The sequence below is a fragment of the Bos javanicus genome, chromosome 28 (assembly GCF_032452875.1).
Source record: "Bos javanicus breed banteng chromosome 28, ARS-OSU_banteng_1.0, whole genome shotgun sequence".
Taxonomy (NCBI): domain Eukaryota; kingdom Metazoa; phylum Chordata; class Mammalia; order Artiodactyla; family Bovidae; genus Bos; species Bos javanicus.
This window is the reverse complement of record NC_083895.1, coordinates 8,779,664-8,794,525: the sequence shown is the minus strand read 5'-3', so window position 1 is coordinate 8,794,525 and position 14,862 is coordinate 8,779,664. Positions and strand designations below refer to the sequence as shown.

General features: G+C 49.3%; 1 long non-coding RNA gene across 1 annotated transcript; it reads right to left on the bottom strand.

The window, feature by feature from the left end:
• Nucleotides 1-5,727: 5,727 nt before the first annotated feature.
• Nucleotides 5,728-11,595, bottom strand: LOC133240315 (uncharacterized). The gene is made up of 2 exons (XR_009734189.1): nt 11,381-11,595; nt 5,728-8,145 (listed from the first exon to the last, which is right to left on the bottom strand). It is a non-coding gene; the product is annotated as an uncharacterized LOC133240315 (long non-coding RNA).
• Between the last annotated feature and the right edge of the window lie 3,267 nt (nt 11,596-14,862).

Here is a 14,862-nt window from a genome sequence, read left to right as displayed (position 1 = left end):
ACATCACTATTGTTCATGAATTCACCCAGCCCCTTTCCACAATCAGCTGTGAGGTTTAACTCAGGACTCCCAGAGGAAGCCGGGTGGATAGTCTAACTGGCCATGGGAAGTGAGGAAACAGCAGCTTCAGTGGAGATTTATTTACATTTCTTTGTCCTGAGCTCCATTCAGTGACACCCTATTGGAAAGTATTCTGAAGACAAGAGAAGGGCTTGTTTTCAGCCCTTCAGCATCTTGGTTCCCCTTCATTAAGTTCCCCTCTATAGTATGTTCTGTTAAGCAATCCTGGCTGGGTGATATCGACCATGGGCGTGTGAGGGACTTGGAGAGTTTCAAAAACTCCAGAGCGACACCAGTAGTGACTGGTCTTTCTCCCACCCCCACACATGTGCATGACGCTCATCTTCATCCTAGGTGAGAGAAAAGAACAAGGAAAGAGGAGGAAGTGAGAGCAGCGAAATCTGTGCTCTTTGTGTAGCTGCCTGAAGGTCTTACTAGGCAGAGGAATTGTTGAATGGAGGGACAATAGACAGATAAACAGATGGGCAGATGAATGAGGGACCTGCATCAATTCCTCCATCAGTAAGAAAGCCCACAAACACTGGCTATAGGTCGAAGTTGTTTTCCATTCCGTCCTCAAATTTAGCATTCACTGAGGGCTCCATCCTAGGAACCACAGTAAGTGACAGCCTTTGTTTTAATTGGGATTATTTTTTGATTCTCAAAATGAGGGGTGTGGGACCAGAGGACCTGTTAGCTCCTTTCCAGGCTCTGAAATGTTAAGGTTCTGTAATTGTGTGATTCTGTGATATTATGAGTCACCCAGGTGAATTAATACTTTTCTGAGAGGTAGCCAGCCTCGTCTCCCCCAAGGGGAGGTGAATGAGCTCTGTCTCAGACACAGATACTTCTGGGACACACCCTACCACGGTGACTGCCACTTCTCTGGGCCCTGAAGGAACCAATAAAAAGCCTTAGTCTGGGTGAACATCTGCTCACTGAGAACACTGCTCACTTGGGCTCTTCACAGGGTCATAGTATGTTTATAACAATGATGATGATTTCTGCTTTATGCAAGGAATTTTTCTTTTGGTTCGAGCTGCTTGAGAAGCTGGCTATGGTTTCTATCAGCCCCAGATCTCACATAGAATAGTACCACGGCCTCTAGCAGAATGACACGCAATAGCTGCAATAACCCCCTCACCCATCTCTGGAGACTGGGAAGGGTTTTCTTAGCACTGGGCTGCTGCCACGGTCTGTTTTATCATAGTACCTTAGATAGGGATCAGTAAAATAGATGCACATCAAGACTGAGAAAGTTTAAAGGTTTGATTATCCTACAGTCCTTGGGGACAGCACAAATCACCTTGCAGGGCCATATGGGGAAGCACCAGGATCAGTCAAGAGGCCGAGGGAGCTAGGGGGACCTGTAGGTAAGAGTCTTTATGTTTTTCCTGGGGAGGAATGGATGAGGTGGGACAGCCAAGTTTAGATTTGGCCAGCTATGTGTAAAAGTAGGAACCTGTGAAATTCATGTTCACAGTGATTGAGAAGTATATAGTTTAAAGCTGCCTGAGGAGTCCTAATATTGATGGGTGTATTAGTCAGTGTGCTCCAGAGAAAGAGAACCAGTAGAGGGTGTGTATGTGTGTGTGGACAGAGAGAGAAAGGAGGAGAGAGAGCAACTGATTTTTAAGGTATTGGTTCATGCAACTTTGGAGCCTGACAAGTGCAAATTCTGCACGCTAGGCCAGCAGGCTGGAGACGCAGGGAAGAGCCAATGCTGCAGTTCAGGTCTGCAGGCAGTCTGCTGGCAGCTTCATTTCTTCATTGGGGACCATCAGTCTTTTGTTCTATTTAGGCCTTTGACTGATTGGGAAAGGCCCGCCAACATTACAGAGGGCGATCTGCTTTACTCAAAGTCCATTGATTTAAACGTTCATCTCATCCATATACACCCTCCCTGAAACATCCAGAATAATGTCTGGCCGAATATCTGGGAACTGTGGTCCAGGCAAGCTGACACACAGAACTGGCTACCACAATGAGGTCACAGTTTGCTCAGGGGTACCTGATAGACCCTTGGGTGGCTATTAAAGCATCACTTTACAGAAATGTGAAGTATTTAAAGTTAATTCACGGTCACTGACTCCACAGAGACAGGACATCTGAGGTGTCCTCACCTCCCTAAACTTTCACCCAGGTAACTACACAAGCACCTTAGCTTACAAAACACGTTCATCCCATCCTCTCCCTGATTCTAACAACAGCTGACGAGGTCATCATTTCTTCTCCATATGAGAGACCAGAGAATGTGAGTGGAGAAGTGAGGTGACCTGACCCACCCAGGTCAGACAACTCACAAGTGAAGAAAGCCAGGCTGGGCTCCAGCTTCTGGTTCAAGGTGACAGGATCTGGCTTAGTCTAGTGTAGTCTAGCGACTACCATATGCCAGGCCCTACTCTGGATGCTTCCATGTATTGCTTAATATTCAGAACAGCTCAGTGAGAGAGCCATCACTATCGGCCCAGGCAGGGAGGCTGAGGCCCACTCACCACCTCACACGGGCGGCGGGCTGGGGTCTGAAGCCAGACTGCTGTTGATGATCCTCCTCATCCCCTCCTTCTCTCCCCCACCACTCAGAGCTGGCGGTACTCTGGCAGTACACTCAGCACACTGCTGCACTCGCCACCCCCAGTCTACCCCTGGAGATGATTAATAACGATCAATGATCTTGTCAGGCAGAGTAACTGAAACCTGTAAGTTAAGGTTGCACAAAGGTTGGAAAGGAAAATACCGAGAAACCCCTAAAGTGAAAAAAGATATCAGAATGATCACTTCACAAGCATCACTTTTCAAAACATCATATCCGGGATTGGTCCTGGGTGCCCCAGCACATCAAAAGGGGCCCCAAGGCCTGGTTTCTCCCTGCAGCTTTCATCCTGTCCCACAGTGGGGTCCCCTTAGCCTTGTTTCCGCATTACTTATTGGGCCCTGGTCCCACCTTCCCCATGATTTGCCAAATGAGGGCAACACACTCCTTTGATAAATCTGTACTAGGTGCCAGACACTGTGATGAGGACCAAGAGCTGAGGGGTGAGGAGGAACGTGGGTCTGCCCTCAAGGTCCTCAGAGCCCAGTGGAAGAGGCAGAGCTGCCCAGCAGGCAGCATCAACTCGGTGGCAGTGCCGTCGGCCCAGACACTGCCTCAGGCCAAGCACCCTGGACCCCCAGAAGGAGGTGACACCAGCTCTGCCCATCAGATGCTGGCAGCTGTTGGGAGGGGAGGGTTGGCCTGGAACTGAACGGACGAATCCACGGGTGGAAGAAGAAGGCAAGGACAGACAGGTGGAGGGAACAGTGTGTGAAAAGGCCCAGAAGGCTGAGCGCTCAGTTCTGCTCAGCTGACGCGGAGAGCACGTGGGGCCACAGCCAGGAAGGCACAGGAGGAAGGCGGGAGAGAGTGTCCGCAGCCTGGTGGCCCGCCTAGAACGAGCGGGGGTTTGTTTCCCTCTGAATAGCCTGCCTGGGGACCTCCCTGGTGGTCTGGGGTTAAGAATCTGCCTTCCAGTGCAGGGGATGAGAGTTCAATCCTTGACTGGGGAACTGAGATCCATGTGCTGTAACCAGAGAAGCCTGAGCACCACAACCAAGACCCAGTGCAGCCGGAAAAAAAAAAAAGAAGAAGAAGAAATAGCCTGCTTGGCCCTCATGCAGTCCCACCGGTGCTTCTGAAGCTTCCTAAGCCAAGTGGGAAGGGTTCTGACACACTCCAGGGACTTACTGAGTCGTGGTTTGTGCTCAGCCCTGGGAAGGATCCTCAGGGCATGTGAGAAGGTTAGATACTGGCTCCTGACCCCAAGGCATATATAGGCCAGATGAAGAGCAAGAAACGAGAAACATTATGGACCATCAGCAGGAAGAATAATTAAACACCAGGCAGGGTGACCTCCATCGTGAGCGTGATGAGAGATGGTGAAGGAACAAGAGAGATGCTTCCACAGGAGGGTTTTAAATGAGGAAAAGCCCTCCTTTCCTGCTGCTAAGCTGGGTACAACCCTGTCCACTGACCTTTCCACAGGCCTCTGTCCTTTTCCTTAGAGGATTCTCCAAACACAGCCTCACCAACTCTCATCAGCATGAGGACTTCTTTCCATCTGGGGCCTGTACCTGTCAGTTTACCCTTGTCTAAGCTGAATTTTATATCCTCAGCTAGACCTCATCGGGCCCTCACTGTGTTTAGATCTGGGTTTCAGATCTCTTCCTACTTTGCAGCTTCGCCTAAAACCACCCAGCTCCTCCACTTAATACAGCCCAGAGCATAAAGATATTCCAATATATGCTTGACTAGTGGAGATTTGCACGTGAAGCTTCAGTTACAAGCAACCCTATTTCCGCACGAGCTGATCATCTATTATGGAGTCCTTTGAATGCACTTGTTTGTAGCTGGTAGAGAGTTCCTTGGCCTACTATTTCTGGGGTTGTTGCTCCAGAGCAAAGCAGTGCCTTTGTGTGTATCTATTACAAAGACACTGGGCTTCCCAGGCAGCACTAGTGGTAAAGAACCCACCTGCCAATGCAGGCGACTTAAGAGACTCAGGTTTGATCCCTGGGTTGGGAAGATCCCCTGGAGGAGGGCATGGCAACCCACTCCAGTATTCTTGCCTGGAGAATCCCATGGACAGAGGAGCCTGGTGGGCTACAGTCCATAGGGTCACAAAGAGTCAGACATGACCGAGGCGACTCAGCACACCCACATGCATTACAAAGACATTAACCACACACATGGCCCATCTTCTCCCTTACATGGCGGCGCAGCCAGGGGTGATTGGAAAACGACATTTTAAACCCCAAAGCAAATTACAGCAAGGAATCGGTGTGAAATTACTATCCTCTCCTCGGAGTTCCTTTTTAAAAGTCAGGCAGCGGAGCCCAGGATAAAAGTTGGCCTGTCAGACAAGCCCATTCAAGCTTGCAATTCCGCTGTCATTTGCCCGATGGGCTTGTGATAAACAGCAAGGATAAAAAATCTGCCAAAAATAGTGCCACCGAGAAACCAACACCCAGGCCAACTCAGGAGCCAGCGCTGTGCCAGCTCTGCCCTCCCCAGGAAGACAGTGGCTCTGAGGATCTGTTCTGACAGAGATGTCGTGTGACCTCCAATTTCAGCACCAAGGAGAGGAAGGGCCGAAAAGAGCTCCAGCTGTGAATCCCTGAAGAAAGGGGAGGGGGAACAAAGTTTACATTGAAAATCTTGGCTTTCCAAACAGCATGTTGAGACAGCCCCACAGCAGACAGGTTTGCTGCAGGCCTGGAACTTGCCTGGGGTGGCCGCAGCCTGGAGATTCACCTAGAAAGATTGTAACACTGAGCTTCCTTCTCTTTGTACTTTTGCTGGGCCTTCGCTCCCTGGAGTGGTACCCTAGGGGCCTGAGAGAAAGAGATACCCCTCTTAGTAGCCTCGAGCAATGGGAGCCCAGGCAAATGGACCAACGGGTGAACTTTGGAAAAGCCCACAGCCGCATGGCAGCAGGCGCTCTGGATATCCCAGGCCGAACAGAGCCTGCTCAGCCCAGGCTCTGTCACCAGATTTCGGTGGGGAGGTGGCAGGCTGATTTCAGGCTATTTGCCCCTGCTATGAGGGGGTAAGACAGAAGGACACCCACGCCTGCCAAATGACTAACGCTCATAGAGGTAAGAGGTCACACCCATGGACAGAATCAGATGTTACTGTTTCAGCTCATGTTTATTGTGCCTCTGGGAGTGAGGTGCCTCCTTGGAACTCCCCAAGTGCCCTGACAGGCAGGTCTCAGTCCCAGTTTACAGGTGGGTCCACTGCATCTCAGAAAAGCTCACTAACACGCCCCAGTTCATTCACACTGTTGTGAAATGGGTAAGCCAGGAGTCAGATGCCAGTCTTTGGGACCCAGGTCCAGTGGTTTCCATCAGAGGCATCCACCAAGCCTGCTTCAGAGGAGGCAGCTCCCACAGAAGTGGGGACCATTGTGGGGTATGTCTTCACCTGCAGGGTGTAGCATCTCCAAACCCTTTGTCTGCATCTTCTTGTCTTCATGTCTGTCACCCACTTGCCATATGGAACCACCGGCCAGATTTTAAAGTAGCCACAAATATCTGGCAACATATAACCTGACTTGTGTTTGGTTGATAAAGACCCTCAAAGGAAATAAACACAGGAACTGCGAGGAGTCCAGGGTGGTAATCTTTTCCCAGAAAGGACCCCTCCAGGGGCCAGGGTGTCAGGGCAATGTATTGTCTAATAGGCCGCAAAGAACAACAATCATCATGGCGGTTATCATGGAAATCACCTAGGTACTACTAGGCTTCACATCTGGAGGGTGGTCCTGATGGATGGCTCGTTAGAGAGTTCACGGGGGCCCAGCTGTCCTCACTCCTGCTGTCTCTCTTTCGTGTCACTCACAAGTGCCTCCTGCAAACATAACATTCCCTGGGGAGCTTTCCCTGGGGACCCTGATCTCTGGCATCCTTAAACAGCTGTCACACTGTCCCAGTTGTTTTTCAAGAAGGAGGTCCCCAGGGCTTCATCGAGGCAGACTTGAACTCAACCCTGCAGTGTTGATCTGTTCCCTTTCATGTCCCCCTGGGAGAGGGGTGCCACAGCCTGGGTGCCCATGGGTAGATCCTGGCAGCCTCTCAGCTTCTGCAGCTCATCACCTGTTGATTTCTACCCAGAATATGCGTTTGGACATGTCAAGATTTCAGCGGCTCCTACAAAGGCAAACTCCTCTGGAGGAACCTGAGATTTCTTCTGCACAGACCAGCCTCACACCCTGTGGGGCAGTCTGTCAGCAAAGCGTTTACACTGGGCACGGAAGTAACGCATTAGATAGGGTAGGTGAGGGAAGCCTTCATTCAGCACTTGATCTTGAACTTTGTATTTGCCAAGGGCTTTTAAGTCATTTCCGTTAGCTGTTACTCTTGAACGTCCTTAGGAGGTGGGTAGAAACTGGTGTCCTCCTTTTGAGAAAAAGGACATGAGGAGGGACATGTCCCCAGGGACACATCCATGGAGTGAAAAGGGTCAGAGACCTTGCTGGGGAGGCGTTCCGCTCCACCTCCATCCACTCTCAGCCCCCTCTGCATACAGTAAGCCAACAGGGAGGATGTTTCTGGAGCCTGGCTTTCATCCAGGAATCGTCCTGCATGTTAGCCTGCTAGAAGCCAGGTTGAGGTCTTTGTCACAGTCATGTGGCAGGTGAGGGGGAGCCTCAGAGGGGTATGTGCTGTGCAGTAAATCACAGAAGGATGAACAACTGCTGGGCGCACAGAAAGCTGGCGCTCACTCCCCAGCCACTCCCGAGCCAGCTTTGAAGCAAGATGTATTTTTAAACACAAGCCACGTACAGAAAATGTTCCCTTGCATGTCCCCATAGCCTACTAATGGGGCAACGGTTGGCAACCAACACCACCAGCCCGTGCTCAGGGCTGTGTTCTCAATTTTTCTTTCTATTCTTGTCCCCTGGCATACGATAGGGGTTGCTGTCCCGGGAGACTACAGGCGACTGACGAAAAAGGTTGCAGTCGACTCTTGCCTGCTCTCAATTTTAAGACTCGGATTTCGTTCAGACACTGGGCCCGTGAGTCTGTGTCTGTTTACCAAGTGGGAACTATTATTTTTTTAATTCTTCCAGCAGATTCCATGAAACTGCCCAATGTTTCCCAGAAGGCTGTTGTCCCCCTGCATCATCCTGGGCTGAGAAGGGACTACGTTAGAAAGCCAGCTACCCCCTGGGGCTCGAGAAAGCAGCCTCTGTGATCCTGATAAATTTCACAGCAGGATCAAGGGCCTCATGTCCTTTTTTAGAAAATGAAAATAGCCATTTGGGGTCAACTTTGTGTCTTCCCATTACTCTGATTAGAATTCATTTCCTTGTGCTTGTACGTGCTAAGTCGCTTCAGTCGCGTCCGACTCTTTGTGACCCCACAGACTGTAGCATGCCAGGCTCCTCTGTCCATGGGATTGTCCAGGCAAGAACACTGGAATGGCTTGCCATTCCCTCCTCCAGGGGATCTTCCCGACTCAGGGATTGAACCCCCATCTCATGTCTTCTGCATTAGCAGGTGGGTTCTTTACCATTAGCGCCACCTAGGATCCTCTTTTATTTCCTTAGCAAGAGAAAAGAAAGTCACCTTACAAGTCCAAATTATAACTAGAATGATTCCTCTACTTAATTTATTTAGGCTATCCTCCTGAATTGTCCTGGTGTGTCCCTGAGTACTATTATTATCTGTTATTGCTGTTGTTGTTTTAAAGGAGCCATTTTAACCAGGGGCTGGAGGCAACCAGGGCTGTCCTCTGGGCCCCGGGTCCTAGCCCTCACCAAGGGAACCATTCCTGCACTGCTGTGTTGTTTCGAGTTATGCAATATAAACAGCTTCAAGGAGACAAGCTCCTCCAGTTTTGTTTTTAAACCCTGACTTCACTTGCCCTCTGCAGAGCTTGGCATTTGGGTGGTTTCCTCCTGCCTTCTCTGTTTTCCTTGCTAGAAAACAAAACACCCTTCCCTTGACCCTCCCCTAGGACCAGCCCTTTCCTCCCCAGACTCAGCAATGGAATGAGCCACTGCTGATGGAAGGAAATTCACCAGGAATTGGTGAAGAAGCTACTGAGGAAGTCTAATACACCCCTGCTTTGTCTCTGCTCAGTTTGGACACCTCTTTCCCCCTGGTGCAGGCTCATCAGCTTGGATGCAGAGTGGGCGTCCAAACTGAGCAGAGACGAAGCAGTCCCAGGTGTTAGATTTTCTCTGTAACTTCTTTGCCCATTCCTGGTTCCCCCAAGTCAGGAGTGTCCCCAGAACATCTGAAGCATAATTCTGCTTAGCGTATGGATTCACACCTGACTTTTCAGGAACACAGCTGATGTGCAAAACATGTGTGACTGGAGTTAGGAGAAAAGTTCAAAAGGTATTGCAAACATCAGCTCCACATTATTTTGCTATTTGCATCCCCTTAAAACAAATATTTGCAAAGCGTTTCATCGCTCATTAGACCAGACTCATGGTTTATCCTCCTAATGACTCCATGCAGTGGAGAAACCCTGCAGTCTTCTCGCTGAGTTTGGCTTGGCAAAACGGCATACAAGGCACAGTTGGATTATAATACAATTTTAGTCACAGGTTTCCTAAAACAACCATCCTAGGCTGAGTCACTGATTCCTTTATTTACACAGTTGTCTTAATGTAGACACGGAGAAGGCAATGGCACCCCACTCCAGTACTCCTGCCTGGAAAATCCCCTGGACGGAGGAGCCTGGAAGGCTGCAGTCCATGGGGTCGCTGAGGGTCAGACACGACTGAGCGACTTCACTTTCACTTTCCACTTTCATGCATTGGAGAAGGAAATGGCAGCCCACTCCAGGGTTCTTGCCTGGAGAATCCCAGGGACAGGGGAGTCTGGTGGGCTGCCGTCTATGGGGTCACACAGAGTCGGACACGACTGAAGTGACTTAGCAGCAGCAGCTTAATGCAGACAACCAATATTTTCAGAATAGTTATTAACTATCAAATTTCTTATGGTGGTGATCCTACTTCCATCCATAAAATTTTATTTTGCAATATTCCATCTTTCTCTCTAATCACCTCTAATGACTCAGGCTTGCCATCTATCTGGTGGGGGTCAGCACCTAACCCTAACCCTAACCCTAACCCTAACCCTTTTCATCCTTCCAGAAGTGTGAGGTTGGGTGGAAGGCATAGAGGTTTGGAAAATAGAGTGCCCAGGGCATGGAAGTTGTGAAGAGGGAGCGCAGTGGTAGGAATGGCCCGGGATAGAGCAAGAGGAGCCCAGTGCTTGGCCCTTCCCACTGGATTCCAGAAAAGGACAAGAGAGAAAGAAAGAAAGAAAAAGGAGAGAAAGGAGGGATGAAGGAAGGGAGGGAAGAAGGGAGGGAGGGATGGAGAGAGAAGGAAAGAAAAGAAAGAAGGAAAGACAAAGAAAAGGAGAAGAAAGGAAGACAAAAGAGAAAGAAAGAGAGATGGGAGAAAGAAGGAAGGAAAGAGAAAGAAAAGAAGAGAAATTATAGCTGTGGTTGGGGGGGAGGGGTATGAGGAGGGGGGATGTTGGATAGGCCTGGATATTTTTGCATCAAGAAATGCTTCCAGTTCTACCAATTGAAGCTCAGCCAGGGCCTCCGACAAAGCCACACAGCATCCTCTTGTCTCTTCAAGCCTTTCAGAATTTCTCTGCATTTTTCCAGCAGTAGGAGCAGCTGCTGCCAACCCTGGCCCAGCCTCTCATTTGCCAGCTCGCAACCCTACCCACTCGTCTCCTTCTGTTTATCTCCTTCAAGGTCGAATCCCAGTGCACCTCAACTTTTCAGGGAGAGCCTCAGCCCTGAGTGTCCTGGGGGCGGGGGCGGGGGGTGAGGGGGCGGGGCTGTGAGCAGCACGGGGAGGGAGGGGATCTGCTGGGGCCTTGACTTTCTCACCCATGTTTCAGATGTGCTGGGGTGTAATGGTAAACAGCGTCTCCCTTGCTGCCAGAACGGCCTCTCCACCCCAGTCCTGTTCCCGTCACCCTAGGGGTTCCAGTAATAGGGCGTAAAACAAACAAAGAAAAACAGTAATCTGGTGTTCCAATTGCATTTTTTGTTTTTAGAAAATGTTAATGATAGGTTATTTGATTACCCTAGGTTTGGCTCTGCCTGCTCGGCATTAAGCACATCTGGTATTTAGTAACAATATAAGTAGCAGGAGTTTTTTTGGCACTTGAAAATAAGCTCATCCAATGTTGCCATGCAGTTTGGAAACTCGTCAGAGAGGCCAGCCAAACTTGCGGAGATACAAGACTTTTTCTGTAGGCCGGGCAGCTGGCCAGGACAGCTAAAAAATGTGAATTGGCTAAGAACTGCTGCCACGCAAACACTTCTGGAAATTTCTGTGCTTGGGCCTGCCAAATCCATTATGCACAACATGAATTACAAGACTTTCTATCTCTCCAAGCAGTTGCTTTTTGAGCTTAATTCTCCTATGCACTTTATGAAACATACACACACAACCAAAATGAGAAAAACACCCTCCCCCAAATCCACTATCATTATAAAAAAAAAATCTCTTTCCATTGGGGCTGCCAAGCTCACAACTTTTCCTGAATTAGGAGAAATAGCCTCAAACTTCGGGTTGAATTACATTAAATCTAACACGTGGGAGACAACTGGGCTTCCTGGAAATTCTAGAAAGGAAAGATGTCTCGCATCGTGGAGACAGCCTAATGTCTAGGTGGGAAACACAGAGTAACAGAAGAACTTGGAAAGAGAAAAACATATACACCCTTTACTCAGCCTGTCCCGTCACCAGGGCTTGGACTTTAATTGGGATTTGAATCAGACCAGGGAGCAAACCTTTTAAGCAGAATGTATTTCTTCGGCATGGAGGCTGCGGCCCTGCCTGGAGATGTCTGGGTCCGCCTTGAGGTCTGGCAGGCCTATCAATCATCCGGGCAGGATTTGAAGCAGAGGGTGGGCCCCGGAGGACAAGCCACAGCTGGCCAGGGGGAAGGCAAGCAGGAGAGGTACAGCCAACACTTCTAGTCAGATCCTGGGTCTGCCCGGGCTTCCCTCCCTCCCAAGGCTTAAAAAGCTTTGCATCATTTCTTTTCTGCTTCCAAATTGAGACTTGCCTCTTGCTTGTGATTCAGAGGTACTAGATTACTCAGACTCTGCCCGGGATTGTTGTCAAGGGCCTGGAGCTCCACTCCTATTCTCCAGAAGCGCTGGGATGACATTTTTCATAGGACACACATAATAGCTACTATGAGATAATCATATTAGCCCATAATGAGACAGAGAGTACAGCTAAATCCTTCCGACTCCCACTGGGGCTGACGCTTTCTCCATACACAGCCCTTTTCGTGAGAACTGTAAGGTCGCTGCAGGTCTTTTTGTCTGTCTTAGACAATGGTGTCAATTTCACTAAGTCCCAACTCTATGGCCTTCAAAAAGCCCATGGTCCCCACGATGTCATTGACCCAGTGAATGAATAATTAGCTACTCTAGCGTGCCTCAGTTTCCCTCTCTGTGTGCTGTGGGTTCTCCCAGGGCAGGGGAAAAGTCATGTGATTGGACATCGGTCTCTGCCTCATATTTTTGTCACTCTGTGACCTCCTTTGAGCCGCAATCTCTTAAGTCTCAGCATGGCATCCTCTTTTCTAAAATGGGGCCAGTACCAGCTTTCTCTTAGCGCCACAGTGAGGGACCAAGTGTGGTCATAATTACACAACTTCTTTGTAAACTGTAGCGCAGTATACAAATGTGAGTTGTTCATAGTATCTTTTAAGTCCTAATTGTAGAAATTTGATCACTTACGTTACTGGGGAAGTGACATAGAGACTTGTAGTGGGGTGAGGGTGGAGGATGGGGTCCGAGCAGTCCATGCACATGAGCAATGGAACCCGGGTCTTTATCGGGCTGTCAGTGAGAAGAGATGCTCGCTTTCTGCAGCCGTTACAGGACGACCTCTCTCGGTATAACTCTTCGTTAAAGTGTGTCCCCTCCTTCCTCTCCCTCTCCCTCCTGTCCTCTCTCTTTTCTTTTTCTTTTTTTTCAGGAATCAATTGGTAGCAATCACTCTTAATGTCCCATTGGACTAGATTGACCTGAGATTGAAGGTGAGGCTGCCAGTTGCTAATTAGATTTCCTTTCCCATCGTGAACTGTATCCCAGAACCATCGCTCACACGAAGCAGTTAAACAGGTTTGGGCATTTGAAAAAAAAAGAAAGAGCCAGGGCCCCAAGAAAGCAGTCTTGGCCTCATTTCTATTTGGCTCACATTGTCTGTCCTGTTCTTGCTTAAATTTGGATTACAGGACACATTTTTCTCAGTTTCCTTTTCTCATGTTCCTGGATCTTTGTTGTAGAATTGTAGGAAACACAGAGTCAGGGGAGTCAGCCAGAAAGGATCTCTTTCTTCCCGGGAAGGTCTGAGGCCCCATCTCAGACACCACGTGTGCGCGGCGCCTGTCTCCCCTTGGCCCCGGCCTCCTCTCCCCCGTGATGGTTGTTGTTTTCTTCTCGATGGCCATCATTCAGGGCTTTTAAATTCTGATTAGTTCAAGGGCTTTTTCCTTTCTCAGTCTGAAGACAGTCCCCCAGTCACCACCACCACCACCACACACACACACACACAGCTCCCCCGGAAACCAGGCCTGCCTGGTCCCTGTACGCTGGGGCTGCCCAGCAAAGATCCAGAGCTTGTGAATCAGTCTGAGTTCAGTCAAAGCGGAAGTGTGGACAGAAAGGAGCACAGAAGGCCACTGTTCAGCCGCTGCAGAGGGAGAGGATGGAGGCTGGGGCTGGGGGAGGGGGCGGGGAGGAAGGCACAGCCATGCCAGCCACTCCACCCTGGGCAAGGACAGTGACACCATGCAGGCGCACGTCTCATTATAGCACCAAGATGGCTTTGCCCGCCCAGCACTCAAGAGGCCAGGTACCATCTCCCCGTTCTAACCAGTGGGCACCAGTGTTGGTACGGTCACCAGGATGAGCATGGAGTTTTCTGAAACCAGAGTCAAACTGTGAAGCATTCCCCTGACATTGTAACACCCAGCCAGTCACTCCTGTCGTTTACCTTTGAGGTTCACCTCTGTGAATCATAATCATAAATATTCATGGAGCATCCCTCCTCTCTTGGCCCGTCAATGTGAAGTAGCTTCATTCTCGTGGGAGCCCTATCACCATTCTGCAATGAGGTAGGCAACATAATTATCCCTCACTTTCAAATGAGGGGGCAGAAGCTTGGGTGGGTGAAGTGGCCTGGCCAAGCTCACAAGCTGTAGTCGGTTGTGGGGGTGCTGTGTGGGGCAGCCTGGAAAGTCACTGTGTTACCAGTGCCTGGGGCTTGGCGCTGTTCACGTCTCACCCCTGTCCTGTTTCATTAATACTGCTTTTGCCCTGGATGTCAGAATGGTCTCCCCACAGGGATACACGCAGAGATGCATATCCTTCGTTCCTCCTACACGTGAGGTCAGCTGAGCGCTGTGTCATGTCACCAGCCTCGTCTCCCAGTTGCATGGTGACTTCTCAGAGTGGGTCTGAGACACCTTCCACCTGGCCAGGCTTCGTCTCCCTCCCTCCCTCATTCCACTCACTAGGCATCATCACCACCATGAGAAAAGTCTGCTCTTCTCCTAATCAGGTTAACAGGAGAAAGGATCACTAAAATGTCACCTTTCGGGTCAGATCCATGGGTCAGTGTTGAATACATAAACCATTCCATCTGACTTGTTTTTTCATTTATTTTTTTCTTGAGGTAACAGTTGACCTACGGTGTTGTGTTAATTTCTGCTGTACAGCAAAGTGACTCAGTTATACACATGTATACAATTCTTTTTCATATTCTTTTCCAAATTATGGTTTATCACAGGATATTAACTACTGTTCCCTGTGCTACAAGCAGGACCTTGTTGCTTATTCATTCTATAGGTAAAAGTTTGCATCTGCTAATCCCAGACTCCAGTCTATCCCTCTCCCACCCCTCTCCCCCTTGGCAAGCACAAGTCAGCTCTCTATGCCATCTGACATTTTTAAAGTGAAGACTGTTTTCCAGAGCTGATGCCATTTTCAAGTATTCAATATTCGCTGGGTACCTACTGTGTGCTTACTATGTTCGTAAGAGTCCAGACACTGTTTCAGGCACTGCCTTGAAGTGTCCACAATGCTTAGAATAGGATTAGATACCCCTTGAAATCCCAGCGTTTCAGAGAAATCTTTTCCTGTGACTTGGCACAGAATCCAACTTTTCCTCTCCAAGGTGATGGCTCTAACCCTGAGAGAAATTTAAAATGCCTTCTTGGAATGGTTATCCGATGTTTCTAAATGTGATTGCT